Source organism: Cyprinus carpio, chromosome B4 (assembly GCF_018340385.1).
Source record: "Cyprinus carpio isolate SPL01 chromosome B4, ASM1834038v1, whole genome shotgun sequence".
NCBI classification, from domain to species: Eukaryota; Metazoa; Chordata; class Actinopteri; order Cypriniformes; family Cyprinidae; genus Cyprinus; species Cyprinus carpio.
In genome coordinates, this window is record NC_056600.1 from 33,316,501 (window position 1) to 33,334,433 (window position 17,933).

At 31.6% G+C, this 17,933-nt stretch overlaps 1 pseudogene; it reads left to right on the forward strand.

The window, feature by feature from the left end:
• Positions 1–17,530, forward strand: part of LOC109051446 — a 33,997-nt pseudogene extending 16,467 nt beyond the window's left edge.
• Positions 17,531–17,933: the final 403 nt, after the last annotated feature.

The window sequence follows — 17,933 nt, forward strand, 5'->3', positions numbered from 1 at the left end:
CATATTACAAGCACCAAATTAACCCAGATTTGCTAAAGGTGGGCATTGTTTTTATATTAAATATATAAAAGTATTATTATAATAAATGTATTTAGTTCTTACTGTAAATATGCTAATTTTATTAAACTAACAGTATTAGTATTTTAATTTTTTGTTAATTATAATTATAAATAAAAACAAATATTTAATTAAATATATACATAAATAATATCTCATTATCCAAAAATAATTTTCCATCCTGTTTGTACTAGACTAAAAAATGTTCTTAATATATGTAAAATATTGTTATTTTAAAATTATTATAAATAAAAACTATATAATAAATAATTTTCATATGGAAAAGAGCAGCATGAACATGCAGCTAAATGTCTCCTTTTTTGTTCTATGGAAAAAAGAAATTGGTCTGGAACATGATGACTGTGGGTAAATAATGACAGGATTTCCATTCCTTAAAAAGGATAGTTCACCTAAAAATTTAAATTCTGTCATTTATTATTCACCCTCATGTTGAATGTGCATTGAAAACTGACACTGAAGAGAATAAGTTGTTGAATAAAGGCTTCTGGTAGTTTCATAAAATTGCGGTTGGACCACTGATGTCACATGGACTATTTTAATGATGTCCTTACTAGCTTTCTGGGTCTTGATTGTGGTAGTACCCTTGCTGTCTATGCAGGGTCAGAAAGCTCTCGGATTTTATCAAAAATATCTTAATTTGTGTTCTGAAAATGAACAAAGGCCTTACGGGTTTGGAACGACATGAGGGTGAGTAATTAATGACAGATTTTTCATTTTTGGGTGAACCATCCCTTTAATATACTATGACTGAAAGAATGCATACACATGGACTCATGGTTTTGGACAGGTAATTAAATAGTTGGTAATTGCTCCAGCTAACAAATGTTATTGAAATTCCCCTGATGCACGTACGCCAACTGCTGACTGCCTGTTTCCCAAAAGTGCACCGTCAAGTTCACTCACTGTCTGTTTGCTAGTGCTTTGGTAACAACAGACGTTTCTTTGCCCATTTGTTATCGTAACCTCTACGAAAAAATATACCAGTGCGAAAGCTTGGTAAATCACTCCCTGTTTAGCCTTTTTATACTGAAGAATATTTTGGCAGGAACCAAAGTCTGGATGGAAATCATTTGGAGCGCATTAACGTCTGAGAAACAGTCAGGAATTGTTTCTGTTGGCATCTTTACATTAAAACTGTCATTCGCACCAGCTGGCAGATGGACCACCAACAGTAGGATGAAGATCCCTTGGCTTTGAGTGTGTGTTAACGTGTGAAATCAATGCCCAACAGATGTACTGTCACGCAAAACCCTGCTAGAACACTGTGACTGTCACAGTAACTCAAATAATCACATTCTGTTGGCTAAGAAAGCGAAGACTAGCATAGATTACTGCGATTTGCACTATTAGCCTGTAAATTAAGTACTGTACTATCAAGGATGTTACTGCTTTATTTATTTTTTTGTTATGTCAGTAAGTGCCTATGTATTTTATTCCCTCACAGGTAGTGTTATTTTTAATTAGCTTTTATTTTTATATTTTCAGGTTTCATTTTATTTCAAAAAATTCCTTTTTACCAATATATATATAAACCTTTATATATATAATTTTCTGTCCTGTTTCTACAATTTTTCCCCAAGAATTTACTTCACTAAAAAGTTAATTATATCGCATATATATTACCGTTTAGAAAAGTTTAGGGTCAGTAAAATTTCTCTTATTCTTTTAAAGAAATTTTTATTGAAGTATTATTTATCTACTATTATAAGAATTTATTTTTTTGTTTTTGATTTTATTTATTTATTTTATATTTTCAATAAGTAATTGTGTTGCTTTTGTTGTTTTTATAACATTTTTAATATTTATATTTAGCTTTATTTTTTATTTAATTTTTTAGTTTAAGTTTTAGTAATTTTTATGTGCTTTTGTTATTTTTATTGTGTATTGGATTTTTTTTTTTTATTCATTTAATTTATTTTTCATTATGCACTTTTTATTTGTATTACTATTTTAACATAGCATTTATTTTTGTCACTGTTATTTTAATTTAGTTTGTTTTAGTAATTGTTGCTTTTGTTGTTTTTTATAAATTTTAAATATTTTTATATAGCTTTCATTATTTAATAATGTGCTTTTGTTATTTTTGTGTCTTCAATGCTATATATATATATATATATATATATATATATATAAATTTCTGGTTTTGCATTCATTTTTTTTTCATTATGCAGTTTGTTTGTTTGATATTTGAGTTATTTTAGTATTTTATTATTATTATTGTTATATTTTATTCTGTTTTTATTTTAAGATTTCCACCTAGTATTTTCTTTCAGCTTTATTTTAATTAACTATTTTTTTTTTAATAGTTCTACTTAACAGTAACAACACAGCTTGCAAGTCACTATATATATTTTTCCTACATATATATCATTCAATATATAGTGTCAGAAACATACAAGACAAAATAAAATAAAATAAATTATTACAAATACATTATGTCAAATTAAATTAAATTAAATAAAATTAAATTTAATGTGAGAAGCGTATTAAATGAAATTAAATTAGTATTGATTAAAATGATCGAGGCAAGTTTAAAGTCACTAAAATATGGTGTATTTTCAACAGGAAAGCCCACGTGTCGCTGCGCCCTGGGTTTCACTGGTCCTCTGTGTGAGAAGCGTGTTTGTGACGGTTACTGTCTGAATGGAGGCACATGTGACATGACCCTGGGGAACCAACCTGTGTGCCACTGTCTGGCAGAATACACCGGAGAACGCTGTCTACACCGTGAGTTGCAGTCTGTTTCATTATCTGATATCTACTTCAGGTTCGTTCATTAGCTCAAATTCTGATATCTACTTCAGGCATCATAGGCTGTCAATAGGCTGCTCAAACTCTGCAAGGAGCACTATTTTGACACTTTAAAACACCTGCAAGGAGCACTATTTTGACACTTTAAAACACTTAAAATTAGACAAAACTGTTTAGTTGCTTTGAAGAAGAGGTCAGATATGACAGGATGTTAGCAATACATTATACATTGCTTCAGATCAGTCATAATCGTCTTTCTTTCTGTCTGATGGCAGATATTTGTCACCATTATTGCGTGAACTCCAAAGGCTGCACACTGTCTGGCTCTGGACACGTGGAGTGCGTGTGTCCCACCCGCTACGAGGGCCCAAAATGCGAGACTGATCGATGTCTTCGCTGCCGAGGGGCCCCATGTATCGTAGACGAAGAGACTGGAGATGTCGCCTGCAAGTGTGTATTCAGTAAAGTGACATGAGCAGTTCAGCACTAATTTATTAGATAATATTATGCAATATGTCTAAATGTAAATATAAAGTAAGTGTGAAAATTAGTATGTGTCAAATGATTAATTGTGATGATCGCATCCAAAATATATATATTTTTTTTTACATAGTGTATGTGTGTGTAATGTTTATTATTTATCATTTATATATAAATTCACACACATGCATGTATATATTTAAGAAAAATATTTTTATGTTTTTGTGTATTAAATATATTTATATTAGGGCTGTCAAAATGAACGTTGTTAACGCATTAACATAAATTCATTTTAATGACACTAATTTTATTAACGCGCTGCCAACTACTTTTTCTGTTTGACCCGTGGCTTAGCCTGTAGTTGGAGAAATGGAGATGCACAGTGTTGCCAACTAGATTTAGCCAAAAAAAAAACCAAAAAAAAAGCGCTTAGCGACACATCTAGCGACTTCTCGGATAAACCATATTTTGAGACTCGCCGGTACTGCGTTTCAGTCACTATTTCATATTCATTCCAAACTTGTCTGACAACAGAAACAGTAAAATATATAAATGAAAACAGTTTTATTGCGAATTTAGCTGCATCAAAATACAGTATGTGGGCACAGCGAGACAAACAAAGGTAATAACAAATAATAAATGTTCAGAAAAAGTTAGCTGCCCTGTCGTGTGAAAATGTAAACAGGCTTGTGTAAGTAAATTGCTCAGTGCAAAGAAAGAGAAGCAATGGGAACCTGGTATTTCTGTGTTCTTTTATTCATGTGTCTAATAGACATAAACAAGTTCTTTGAAAAACATCTATGACCTTTGAAACATGTCTAGTCTTCATGCTCTATTGAGTATGGTTTAATAATAAACATACATTTCAATAAAGCATCCATATTTGTCAATGCCCTTGTTGATTAGAGTGTTAACTTGAAAAGTTTTAATTAAAGGTGCATTTAAAACAGATAAAAACGTGTGATTAAGTTGTGATTAATCAAAATTAAACACTAGTCAATAACTCTATCAATCTATATATCTATCTATCTATCTATCTATATATATATATATAAAAAAAAACTATATCTCTATCTACATCTACATCTATATCTCTATCTATCTATCTATCTATATATATATATATATATATATATATATATATAGATATATATATATAAAAATATAAAAAAAAAAAAAATATGAATATAAATATATATAGTACATTTAAATACATGTAAATAATTTTTCAAAATATATACTGCATGTGTGTCTTCATCTATACATAATACAGTAAATATACACAGTAAACACATATTATGTAAACAAAAACTTTGATTTTGGATGCGATTAATTGTGATTAATCATTTGACAGCACTAGTCAAATAAAATATAAAACTTTATATTATTGTATAATATAATAGTACAAATATAAAATAAGTGTAAAAAAAATATAAAACTTTATATTATTGTATAATATAATAGTACAAATATCCTACACATTTAAGACATAAATAAAATTGTACAAATATTATATTCTATACATCTTATTATATTATATTGTCCTATATTTTTATTTTATTTATTTAAATAGACATAAAATATTTTAGTGTGCAAATATTATGTGTAACATTTCAAATTATGTATATATAAAATACTATTAAAATTTGAATTATAATAAAATTATATTAATTTATTTATTAATGTATAAATTATTACATTTTTATAATAATTTTAATAACTAATTTTTAGAAAGATAAATACATTTGTACTAATATTCTATTTTACATATTGTTTGTATATAAATTATATATTTAATCATATGCAACTATCATATAATTAATGCATCTATATTATTTCTATGTGTGTGTGTGTGTGTGTTTAGTACATTTAACAGTATATATATATTTTTTAAAAATGTGTGGTATATACAACATTTTTTTAATAATTCATATTCCTTGATGATTTAATGACTCAGTACTAAACGACAAGATTTGCATCAAATGTCATTGCTGTTGTTGTTCACATGTGTGTTCGCAGCTGTACGAATGGCAGAATCGCAGCCAGCTGTCAGTTGTGTGACGGATACTGTTATAACGGCGGAACCTGCCACCTCGACTCCGAGACGGGCCTGCCGTTCTGTCAGTGAGTAATTTCTTAATAGCTTTCTACAGCAACAAATTGCCTGCCGTTATTTAGATTCATTTATTTTAAATTGCTCCCTCCGGCAACCACTTTAATAGGATTTTTTTATGCTCGTCTGACTTGGTAGGATGAATGTTTTGTAAAGGTTAACAGGAGAGAGGAAGTATTATAGCAGAAGAGTGAATTATCATAGCAGGGGTCCATAATCTGCCACTTATATCGACCTCTATATTTGTATGTTAGAGAGAGGCAGAGAAACCAATGAGAGACGCTGGAAAAAAACGCAAAAAGACTGAGAAGAAAACTGAAGAAACAAAAGTGATTCTGCTTTCTAATATATTCCTGCTATTAAAGGGACAGTTCTAGAGAGAAAAAAAGTGAAGAAAATAAAAAAGTGCTTCTATTTTCCAGTTGATTCATGCTTAAAAGGCCTTAAAGGGACAGTGCACCCAAAAAGTTTAATATAATTTCATCCAAATCGCATTTCTAATCCTGTATAACTTACTTTCTTCTTCAAAACACATAAAATAAAAAAAGTCTATGGAAGAAATGAAGTCACTATTTTGCGGGAAATTAAAATGAACAGGAAGTGCAGCTTTAAAGCTTCAATAAAGGATGCAGATGTGCAAGTATTGTAAAAACGGTTCATAGAACTTATTCACTAATTTCTAAGAGATCTAAAGGAACGCAATAGTTTTGTGTGAGAAATGTAAGTAATTATACGCTCTGTAAGATCAGTGAGTCATCCAGGTTTTTAAATGAATCATTCAGATGGGTTTGCGAACTGAATCAACTGATTCATTGATAAAATCTGACTTCCTGGTTGATAGGATCTGAAAGAATGATTTATTCATGAATCAGTCTTTGCTACTTTTCTCACAAACACACCAAGATGAGCTCATAAACAGTTAGCCAATCATAACAGAGCTCATTTACATGTATGTTTAAAGGTACAGTAGCAAAACAGCCTGTTTCATTTAAAAACTCGGAGAAAGGCTGGAAAATAGTCATAAAGATAAACATTTTTGGTGCAAGAAACCTTGACATTATAAATGGAATGCTAAGTATGGTATTTTTCATGTCACCAAATTTCTAGAGAGAAAAATACGATATGAAATAAAAAACAGATTACTTTCTAGTTCATTCATATGGAAAAATCACTTAAAGGGACAGAACACCCAAAAAATTCAAATATAATTTCATCCAAATTTCATCCAAAAATTAATTCTTAAGAAGAAATTAAATTACCATGTTCCAGGAAATTACAATGAACAGGAAGTAAAGCTTTGTACCTTCAATTAAAAATTAATACGCACCATACAACAGTCGTAGAAATTGTTCATACAACTTAATTGCAATATTCTAAGATGTCTGAAGCCATACAGTAGTTTTGTGTGAGTAATTTAACCCATTAAATTAAGTCACTCAGATTTGTGAATGAATCATTCAGATGGGTTTGTGAACTGAATCAAACGATTCATTGACAAAATCGGACACTGATTGACAAGATCTAAAATAATGATTTATTCATGAATCAGACTTTTCTACTTTTCTCAAGAACACACCAGGGTGAGCTCATGTATGACTAGCCAATCAGAACATACCTAATTTACATATGGTCTTAAAGGTACAGTAGCAAAACAAAACTAAATAAATCATTGGAAAATGATCTAAAAGAACTAAATGACAACATTTTTGTGCAAGAAACCTTGACATTATAAGTGGACTGCTAAGTATATTATTTCTTGTTACCAAATTTCTAGAGAAAAAAAAAATAAACTGTAAAGGTGAAGAAAATAAATCATTCATATTAAAAAAAAGTCCCTTGAAGGGACAGTGCACCCATAAAATTTAATTCTCATTTCATCCAAATCTCATTGCAAACTTTTATGACATCCTTCCTTCTGCAGAACACATGGGGAGAAAAGTTATATTTTCCAGGAAATTACAATGATCAAGTATTAAAGCTTTGTAGCTCCAATTAAGGTTGCAGACGCCCTATAAAACTGTCAAAAGTGGTTTATACAACTTATTTGCAATATTCTAAAATGTCTAGAGAGAAAAAGACTATAAAAGTGAGAGAGAAAAAAAGCCTTAAAGGGACAGTATACCCCCAAAATTGTATTATCATTTCATCCAAATCTCATTGCACACCTTTATGGCTTCCTTTCTTCAGCAGAACACATGAAAAAATAAATTCTTAAGGATAAATTCAATTAAATGACTATTTTTCAGGGAATTACAATGAACAGGAAGTGAAGCATTGTAGCTTTATTTAAGAATACAGAATTGCCATACAACTGTCGTAAAAATGGTCCACACAACTTATTTGCAGCATTCAAAGGGACAGTACACCCAAAAATTACAATCTCAATTCATCAAAATCTCAGTGCAAGCCATTATGACTTCTTTTTTTCTGCAGAACACTAAAAAAAAAAAAAAACATTCTAAGTTATTTTCCACAAAATTACAATAAACAGGAAGTGAAGCTTTGTAGCTTCGGGTAAAATGCAGATGTGCCATACAATTGTCATTGGAAAATGGTCAAAAAAAAAAACTAAATTACCATAAAATTGGAGAATATAAATCATTCATTTCGAAAAATCCCTTAAAGGGACAGTACAGCCAAAAATGTTATTCTCATTTCATCCATATCTCATTGCAAACCTTTATTACTTCCTAAACACATAAAAATAGAAATGCTATAGAAAAAAGTTATTATTATAAAATAAACAAAAAAGAAAAAAAAAAAAACAACAAGAATCTTAGCATCAACAAATAATAAAGAAGACCCACAAAACAACCATAAAAAAAAAACAAACAAAACAATTCAAAACAAAATATTCTAAGATGTCTGAAGCCATACTGACTAACTTGACTATTGATTGACTAAATCAGACTCTCTCATTGGCAAGATATAAACGAATGATTAATTCATGAATCAGACTGTTCTACTTTTCTCAAGAAACACATAAAGGCGAGCTCATGAATAGCTAGCCAGTCACAACAGAGCTCATTTACATATAGTCTTAAAAGTACAGTAGCAGAACAGCCGGTTTAAAAAAAAAAACCTCAGTAATAAGTTGGAATTGAAAAGATGATACAAAATTTAATACCACTGTAAATTACAACATTTTATACGTTTTTAGTGTGGAATTGTGTATATAATAATCACTTTTAAGCAAGTGAGAGAGACCGACAATGAAATGGACGCAGAGTTAAACAATTTTTCCACTAATAGTGGCAGCTCATTCGAATTATTTTTACATAAAATGACTGAATTTTTTATCCTTTGAATCTATCTATCTATCTATCTATCTATCTATCTATCTATCTATCTATATATATATTCATAAGTGAAGAAAGAAATTGATAGTATAAGAAAAACATTGTACAGCTATTGAATGCGGCAGTGGATGTACTTCATCTCTCAGAAATTATGAGTTTTGTCTGGCTGTCTTGAATCCCTCACTGATGGAGTCTTTACTTTCCTCTTCAACACACAATAAACACCTGCCTCCATTTTTTTTTTTTTTTTGATATATATATATATATATATATATATATTAATATATATATATATATTTACCTGCCTCCATTTTTTTTTTTTTTTTGCCTCCATTTTTCTTGTTTGCCAAAGGCATATTATTTGGAGGAACAGGAGATGGTGCTCCCTCAAAAACATTCAGAGTGCAAATCACTATTTTTTCCTCAAGGAAATCAGCCTGAATGGATCAAACCACTGAACATAAATGGGATACCAAACATCAGCCTTTCCCGGAAGAATAAGTATTCATAAAAGTATGAATCACCCTCTTAAAGTCAGACCAAGCAAAGTCAGAAGTCTTTCAAAGTCTCTTCCTTTACGTGTTCTTGAAGAAAATCTCCCTAAAGATGGATACAATCCTTTGTTGGCTTTAACCATGACACCTGGTCTTCGTTTCCACTTCTTTTCCCCATTTCTCGTCGCCATTGATGCTCTGATAAAGCCATTGTGTCCTTCAGGGCCGAATCAATTTGCATTCAGATGATTCAATCTTGTGTTTTTCTTTGGTCGCTGAAGGTGAAGGGTTGGTAATGACGGTGGCTAGACATTCGGAGATTACCTGGAAAAATGAGTGTGTCCTGCTTATATAGACCTGCTTGATTTCAAATCACCCCATCAAAGACACTTTTTTTTTTTTTTTTTTTGGTCTTTTGTTTGTCCGTCCTCTATTTCATTATCTTATCCAGCAGTGTGTCATTAGAGTTTGCTATAGTGGGTATTAGTAGATGAAGGCAGCTGGAGATATTGATAGAGTTTTGTGTTAAATTTCAATAAAGGCCTTGTGTGTTCAGCAAGTTTGTGGATTGCATGACTCGAAAAGTAGACTTAAATTTTGATCATATTCCTAGAAGATGTTCTTTGAACAGAGTTCAAATCAGCATTGCATTACATTTACATTTATGCATTTAGCAGATGCAAAGCGACTTACAGTGTATTCAGGCTATACAATTTTTTTTTTTTTTTTTTTTTTTGCCAGTATGTGTGTTCCTTGGGAATTCAACCCATGACCTTTTGTGCTGCTAATGCAATTCTCCACCACTGAGCCACAGGAACACGAGGCAAATCAGCAGATTTGTTTTGTGTTGTAAGCAGGCACATAGTAGCTGGTTTGTTTTATAAAGCAGGATGACAGCTGATAATTGATATTGTGGATTTTTTGCAATGTGACTTTCTCCCCAAATTTTCATTACTGCAATGAATTGGAGCATCTAAAGTTTGACTAAGCTATTTTTTATTATTTTTATATTTTTTACTCCCATTGTCAGCAGTAATTGACATCGGTGTGAAACTTTTTTTTTTTTTTTTTTTTTTTTTTTTTTGTTGTTTTTTTTTTTTTTTTTTTTTTTTTACATTAAATGCATTACAGTTATGGCATTCATACTATTTATTTTAAGTTTTCATTTACTGATGTATGTGATTTATTTATCTGTTCATTTATTGTGCAGTATGGTAATGAGAATTATATTATTATTATTATTATTTTTTTTTTTTTTACATTAATATAATGAGTGATAGTTTATTTGTCAATTATTTTGCCTTGCACTCAAGAGATTGATTGGTTATGTAAATATAATAAAAATTATAATATTTTATTTTCATTTATTTTACATTACAGTGATGAAAATGTTATATATACTGTGTATATATATATATATATATTTTATATATATATATATATATATATATATATATATATATATATATATTAGTATATGTATTATTTAAATTTGTATTTATTTATTTCCTTAACTCAATGAAAAACAATACTTAGTATTGTAATTCAAAAACAAATAAAATAAAATGCATAAATAATTAATTTGTATTACACTGTAAAAAAAAACTTTTATTTTTTTGTATACAACTTAATTATTTATGCATTTTATTTTATTATTTGTTTCTATATTTACAATACTAAGAATTGTTTTTCATTGAGTTAAGGAAATAAATACAAATTTAATTAATTTATTACAGTAATGATAATGAGATAATAAGGTTGACTGATTTATTTATGTAATATTTTTGTCATGAAAAGGAGAGCATTTTTTGCATTATGATATGAAAAATAGATTATTTGTTTGTAATGAAAATGAGATTTATTTTGCATTGCAGTAATTGACATGAAAATGTCACAAAGCAAAATATTTGAATTGTCCAAAAAGCAGGATTTATTTGCTTTATGCAGCATAGAATTTTAATATGTGAACTATTAACCCAGGCATGTTCTTAACAGGTTTCATGAAATTCACCCTAATGTTTGTGAAAAGGCTGAACAATATTCATAATTAATTTGAATGTTCACATCACCCAGCTTTATACAGAAGGGCATCACAACCTACAGGTGTTTGGAGTATATTGAGTATATAGTTTGAGTGTATTTCGGGTCTTGTTTCTGTTTCTGTGTTGTGCTCACGTCTCTCTTCTGGTCTCGTTGCGTTCTCCTCAGTTGCCCGTCTGAGTTTAAAAGCCCGAGGTGTGACGAGAGAGCTAACCCGTGCGATCACTACTGTCAGAACCAGGGCGTTTGTTCCCTCACCGCCTATAACAAACCTCGCTGCAAGTAGGTCTTCCTGGTTCATACAGTTTCCAAAACATTCCAGAACATTCCCACAATCCCATCCACCGCAGTCAGCATGCGTCTGGGCTGTTCGTGGAATGAACATGCACAAACATCGCAAACCAATTCGTACAGCTTCCAAGAGCACGTTTCACATTTCGCATTGCACTCCGCTTTTCTGGACACACGCCGCCATTTCTCCGCTGTTGGTGTGCGTTTCTCTGTGTTTGTTTCATTTGTATGTTTCTCATGGCTGTTATTTTTTAATAATGTATTAGTGATTATAGTTCTGCATATGCTGAGGACGACCTGTCTTTGATTGCTCTTCTGGTATGCATTATTTATCATCTTCTTTCGTTGGAAAATTGATAATTTCCTTTATTTGTTCTCTTTCCATTTTGCTGCTCTTTTGTTTTTCCATATTTGATATGTTTTTCTGCGTTTTGTTTCTTTTTTCTTTCTTTTTATAAACGTTGCTCATGTTTAAACAGGTCACTTTTCACAAATATGGTACACTGGTGTGTCATTACCTTTTTCTTTGCAAATAATAAAATAAATAAATACTGAAATATTTTTTATTATTATTTTTATTTATTTGTTTATAGTTTGTTTGTTTATTTATTGTTTATTTGTTTGTTTTGTGAAGCATATTAAATGTGTTTTAAAAACAAACAAATAACAAACAATTAAAACACCACTAAAATCTCAAAAATATCAAAAATATTCATATCCTCCCCTTAAAATACTTAGTTTATAAAGTTATGGCATTATTGATTATGTCTAACAATTAAAATCATATTGAATAACAACATTTATTTCGATATCATATCAAAATTAAATTTAAAATAAATAAAATATGCTATGAGTATATATATATATATATATATATATATATATATTATATATATATATATATATATACCCTTATTATTTTGCTATTGTTATGTATTAGAGTAATATTATATTTAAAGCATTATTGCATTACTATATAAAAAATATATTTATTCTAATATTTACAGTTGCTGGTCATACAATTAGAATATCATCAAAAAGTTGATTTATTTCACTCACTTTAATTCCATTCAAAAAAGTGAATCTTGTATATTATATTCATTCATTACACACAGACTGATATATTTCAAATGTTTATTTCTTTTAATTTTGATGATTATAACTGACAACTAAGGAAAATCCCAAATTCAGTATCTGAGAAAATTAGAATATTGTGAAAAGGAGAGGAGAGGAGAGGCACCCTGGAGAGGATTGTGAAACAAAACCCATTCAAAAATGTGGGGGAGATTCACAAAGAGTGGACTGCAGCTGGAGTCAGTGCTTCAAGAATCACTACACACAGACATATGCAAGACATGGGTTTCAGCTGTCGCATTCCTTGTGTCAAGCCACTCTTGAACAACAGACAGTGTCAGAAGCGTCTTGCTTCAACAAGGACTGGACTGCTGCTGAGTGGTCCAAAGTTATGTTCTCTGATGAAAGTAAATTGATCATTTCCTTTGGAAATTAGGGTCGCAGAGTCTGGAGGAAGAGAGGAGAGGCACACAATCCACGTTGCTTGGTGTCCAGTGTAAAGTTTCCACAGTCAGTGATGGTTTGGGGTGCCATGTCATCTGCTGGTGTTGGTCCACTGTGTTTTCTGAGGTCCAAGGTCAACGTAGCCGTATACCAGGAAATTTTAGAGCACTTCATGCTTCCTGCTGCTGACCAACTTTATGGAGATGCAGATTTCATTTTCCAACAGGACTTGGCACCTGCACACAGTGCCAAAGTTACCAGTACCTGGTTTAAGGACCATGGTATCCCTGTTCTTAAGTTGCCAACAAACTCACCTGACCTTAACCCCATAGAAAATCTATGGGGTATTGTGAAGAGGAGATGCGATATGCCAGACCCAAGAATGCAGAAGAGCTGAAGGCCACTATCGGAGCAACCTGGGCTCTCATAACACCTGAGCAGTGCCACAGACTGCCATAGACCATGCCACGCCGCATTGCTGCAGTAATTCAGGCAAAAGGAGCCCCAACTAAGTATTGAGTGCTGTACATGCTCATACTTTTCATGTTCATACTTTTCAGTAGGGCTGGGCGATATATCTAACGATATGATCATGCGCATCTAGTCAGTAAATCTGGTTCCCTGATTACCGCTAAATCGCCATCACCTGCTTTCAAATGGACCGGCATTTAATAGACAGAGCCGTAGATCACTGACAAACTACGCAATATCGCATACATTATCGCAGATGTATCGCCTTCGATAATGAACGCGATATTGCGTAGCTTGTCAGTGATCTACGGCTCTGTCTTTTTAAATGCCGGTCCATTTGAAAGCAGGTGATGGCGATTTAGCGGTAATCACGGAACCAGATTTACTGACTAGATGCGCATGATTCTATCGTTAGATATATCGCCCAGCCCTACTTTTCAGTTGGCCAAGATTTCTAAAAATCCTTTCTTTGTATTGGTCTTAAGTAATATTCTAATTTTCCGAGATACTGAATTTGGGATTTTCCTTAGTTGTCAGTTATAATCATCAAAATTAAAAGAAATAAACATTTGAAATATATCAGTTTGTGTGTAATGAATGAATATAATATGGAAGTTTCACTTTTTGAATGGATCTAGTGAAATAAATCAACTTTTTGATGATATTCTAATTATATGACCAGCACCTGTATGTACATCCAATCTTTTTACTTGTAGGATATCTAAATAAATTTGTAAAATTATCTTATTAAACCTATTTGGTACCCTAACCATGAAAATTTCCTGACATTTCCAAGCATTTAGTTTTATCCAGCAGAAGAATTTTATCTAGTGGGATGTTCCCACCATGATCTGTTTCTTCTAGATGTTCTGTCACTTCCTTCAGACAGCAGTGCATCCATGTGCATCCTCCTGCAGGAAACAGAATCCCTGTCTGCAGGAAGTTTGATTAAATATAGTTTTCGAACAGTTTCATTCACGCCCACCATCTCTCATGAGCACATAATCTCTCACATCCCTGGAGTTCTGCTGTGGACGTATGCCGTTTGGATCCAGGAAGTCCCTTGTCACACAAACACACACTTTGCATGTGTCTCAAGTAAAAACAATGCATCCCTTGGTCTGGATTTTATACCTCCTCCTGTGATTTATACTGCGTGTGTCATTAAAACTTGCTTGTCAAAACCAAAATCATTATAACAAATGATACCATAATAATGAATAAAGGAAACCCAGAGAGAAAAACCTAATTATTGAGGTATAAGGGATAAATTAAAACCGTTATTTTGTACAAATCTAATCAAATGATGATTTGAAGAAGTCAATGCATTGTAAATTTCACCAGCTGTGTTATTTGTTTCTTATCTGTTCACAGGTGCTCTGCAAACTGGTCAGGAACACAGTGTGAAAGACCCACAACCAAGACTAACCGCTCAGAAAACTTCAGCGGAAGTGAGTGTCACAAACACACATAGTTATAAAACTTAATCACAATTGCAGTTGATTCCAGTGGTGTTTGGTGTTAGCACATGTTGCTAAGCTAATATATAAAAAAATATATATATAAATAATAAAATATTAGGTGAATATTAGGTGAAATGTTGTTTGTAATTAGATCGTTCTCATTATTGAATTATTTTATACTCAGCACTTCCCATATAGTCCACCATTTTGCATGATTAATTCCAATGCATTCTGGGATTGCCTTATTTAAGCAAATTAGAATTAGAAAGTACTGTATGTTTAAAGTGGTGTAATTCCTTAATTTGACGCTAGTCAGTCAGGAGAGAAACACACTGTTCTTCCCTTTTTTTGTAGAGATGAACGTTCCTCTAATTGTCAGTCAAACAGTTTCAGACAGTTCATTCATTTCATTTTTGAAAAAAACAATTAACACTTTATACCTATCAGCTGTTAGCATCAGCTAACCGAATCATGGTAAATTTCCCTTATCTTGTCTTAAGTATATCCTGTAGCTTCTGAAGGGCAGTACTAATATGCACATCTTCATTCTGTTCAAAAGTTTGTGCATTTGCATTATTATCACTTACATTTTATGTAAAGTGTAACTGAATCACTGTAAGGTGCATGTAACTTATTAATTTTTTTTTCTGTTCTTTTTTTTTCAGGAAGTATTGCCATAATAGTGCCTCTAGTTCTTCTTGTATGCATTATCGCTGCTGTTGCAGTGGGACTCCTTATTTGCAAAAGATGTCGAAGGTAAACACACAAACAAATCTGTAATTAGCTGGATTAGATGTCTAATCAGAACATTAAACATCTTATTTATAGATATTGCTGTATAAAATCTTGTAAGCCAGCTGTGCTTCAGCGTTTAACTGGTATGCTAAATGTTCCTGTGAAAACTATACAAAGATAATACACATTTATCCCTTCACAGAGGTAAGCAGGTTCAGCGGCAGCCCATGGCGAATGGTGGCTTGAACGTGGAGATCGGGAATCCTTCCTATAACATGTACGAAGTTGACCACGACAATCACGTAGATGTGGGAAGCTTTCTTCACCCCAGCTTCACCCTTGACCCTCATAAGGTACTAAACGAGTAGGAACTATAAGTTCTAAATATCACTTTATGGACTTAAAGCAATAGTTCACCCAAAAATGAAAATCTGATGTTTATCTGCTTACCTCCAGGTCATCCAAGATGTAGGTGACTTTGTTTCTTCAGTAGAACACAAATTATGATTTTTAGCTTCAGGCGTTGCAGTCTCTCAGCCGTACAATGCTTGGCAATGGTCACAGAATCTATGAGAGGAAAAAAAGAAAAACATGCACAGAAAAATCCAAATTAAACCCTGCGGCTCATGATGATACATTGATGTGTAAAGACACAAAACGATCAGTCTGTGCAAGAAACTGAACAGTATTTATATTATATTTTTACCTCTGATTCACGCAATGTCCGAACTGTTAGAACTCTTGTGAACGTGCTTCACAGCAGCCTGCATCATCTTCTGCTTGTTGCTCTATGGCGGATCGCAGACTTATAAGTGCATTACCGCCACCTATCTCTCAAAAGGACCATTAACACTGTATCTACAATCTCAATCAGGAGATTGTTAATAATATATATATATATATATATATATATATATATATATATATATATATATATATATATATATATATATATATATATAGTGAGAGAGAATGAGAGAGATTTTTTTTTTAGTAATGTTTTAATATATATTGGCTCTTTTGGAAAAATGCATTAACCAAAAATAAAAATTTGGCTCTTTGGTGAAAAAAGGTTGTGTTTTGATTTGGTTTAGTAAAACAATTTTTATTTATTTATTTTTTATTATTATTATTATTTTTTTTTGGTTCTCTTTTATTTATACAATGTCCCACAAGGACATTTCATCTAATGGGACCGATTTCTTTCCCTCAAATCAATTGAGTTTGCAAAAGTAGAAAAGAATTGTTGCAATTTAGTTTTAAACTCTGGCTTTACATGTAATTTGGGTTCGAACCAGAATTCCCCAAATTATTTAGTCTATTTTATGGATTTAATGTGCAAGTTTGTTTAAATCTACAATGTTTCTAATTGTTTTGGTTTGTTTTTCAGGGCTGGTGTGTGAAGTCAAGCGACCCGCGCAATTTACCCCCCGTGCGCCCAATGACTGCACATACTTTACCCATCCAGAATGTTCCAAAGGAACTCATTCCAGGACAGGTGGATTCCAGAACTCTTAAATACAATGTGTTTTGTGATTATTAAGAAAATAAACCAAACTAAAACATTATTGTATTTTTCCAGGCAATGAACTATTCAAACCCCATATATTCAAAGATGACTTACCATGACGGACAGCACTGTCGAAAACCAGTCATCAACCTCGACATGAGACGCGATTTACTCCCAAAGAGACTGGAAACTACAATTCGAGAAACGGCAGCATAACCTAGATTTTCCACAACCTGCTTATGTTTTTTTTGTTTGTTTTTTGTTCTGTTTTTTTAATAAAGATAAGTAAAAAACTGTATAAAAATAAAAAAAAAAAAAAATAACTTTTATGTCCAGTCAGGTTAAATCGTCTCACTTTGCGTCCCACATATATGTGCCAGTTTTCATTTTAGTTTCTTTCTGTTGCAACCAAAATATCTTTTTATAAATGACAAATGCAGTGTTTTTCTTTGCTTTGTGACTTTGTAAATGCACTACACGAATACGAAAAAAATAATTAAACGGACAAAGCTGCTCAATCTTAAAAGGCTTTATATACATTTAAAGAGAATTTTATATAGGTTTATTTACCTACACACTATGTATATGTTTTTCTGTTGGTGAAATGATCGCCAATGCCTAGATATTCCCAAGTTGCCTCTTACATTTAGCAGTATTAGAAAAAAAGAGACACTTATTTAATAAATGGAT